This window comes from Gavialis gangeticus, unplaced genomic scaffold (assembly GCF_001723915.1).
Source record: "Gavialis gangeticus isolate Ggan-Ray unplaced genomic scaffold, GavGan_comp1, whole genome shotgun sequence".
Classification (NCBI taxonomy): domain Eukaryota; kingdom Metazoa; phylum Chordata; order Crocodylia; family Gavialidae; genus Gavialis; species Gavialis gangeticus.
In genome coordinates, this window is record NW_017729033.1 from 76,490,522 (window position 1) to 76,491,874 (window position 1,353).

Here is a 1,353-nt window from a genome sequence, read left to right on the forward strand (position 1 = left end):
CCCTTCCAGCCCTAATGTCTATGAAATCTATGAAATCATAATATGGCCAAACACTATTATTTTGCCTACAATTGTATACACCTGAAGATGCGAATGTGGGCTGAAGTCTTATGACACTCAGTGCTGCAGTGCCTCCCCTGAAAAATGTAACAAATATATAACAATACCCTACCAAGAAATAATAGCATCTAGAGGAGTAAAGACAAAAGATAATGAAAATAAGATCACACTGTTCCATATATTCAAATCGTGCACTTAACAGTTACAAATCTTCTGAAATTTTTTCAGTTAAATAAAATGAACTAACTGTGGCACAACTTAATCACCCTGGTTGGCTGATTTCTTGATGGCAACACAGGAAAAGCAAGTTGGACTAATTTGGGTAAGAAAAGCCTTCTTTGGCAGGTGCTTGGAAGAAAACAAAGACATATGCTGGATAAACAGAAAAATGGGCTTTCACAGTTGGTATATTTGGCAGAAGAGAAACAAGAGCAGTTAAGAGCAAGATAGAATTGTACAGAACTCTTTAGAATGTAGGGAGAAGAAGCTTAAATTTGATGCACTGGCTTGATGCAGGCAGTGACTAGGAATCAGTCAGGAAACAGCATGGCTGGAGTGATAAAACAAAAAGTTGTCATCAGTTGAGTTTTTAGTTGATTATAAAAAAACAGCAATATGCACATCTGGAATCCACAGGGAAGAAAGTTGCAACAGAAAAGTTTATTATTAGTATTAATGCCAAGAAAAGATTAGGTATTCAAACACTATGCAGTAAACAGAGCCAGAATTTGGACTCTAACTGAATGTGGGGCAGAGAACTATCAACAGTTATCAGCATATTCATATATACCAGTGACAGGATGATATTTTCTCTGCTTGAGAAACGTAAGGAAGCATTTATGAGGAAAGATCAGAAGTTTGCTTAGATGTATTCTTCTCACAACTTAAACACAATGGGTGCATCTACATGAGACATTTATTATGGAATTGCCTACTCAGCTTCACAGTAAAACATCTGTGTCTACATGTGTAGAGCTACTAGGCTGGAGCAATCTAATTAACCTCACCGTAGGTTAGTATTGCTTGATACGCATACAATCCTATGGTGGAGTTATTTACACCACTACAACACACATGTAGATGATGATGGGACTGGCTAGGCACAAGGGTGCCTCAGTATGGAGCTGCCTGCTGCTAGCCCCATACTGAAGTATCCTTGTGCCACAGCCAGCCCCTCTGCAGCATGTCGAGCTAGGTTGGAACAGCCCCAGGCAGACAAGCTGACCCCAGGGCCCTCCTGCCAGCCAAGGCTGTGCTGCCCTGGCTCAATGTGATGTGGTCCCAGGTGCACAT

At 40.6% G+C, this 1,353-nt stretch overlaps 1 long non-coding RNA gene across 1 annotated transcript in view; it reads left to right on the plus strand.

Annotated features, from left to right (window-relative positions):
* Positions 1-654, plus strand: part of LOC109303735 — a 16,278-nt gene extending 15,624 nt beyond the window's left edge. Inside the window, exon 3 of the long non-coding RNA XR_002099203.1 lies at positions 642-654. This is a non-coding gene — a long non-coding RNA (uncharacterized LOC109303735). The remainder of the gene's footprint in view (positions 1-641) is intronic.
* The last annotated feature ends 699 nt before the right edge of the window (positions 655-1,353 follow it).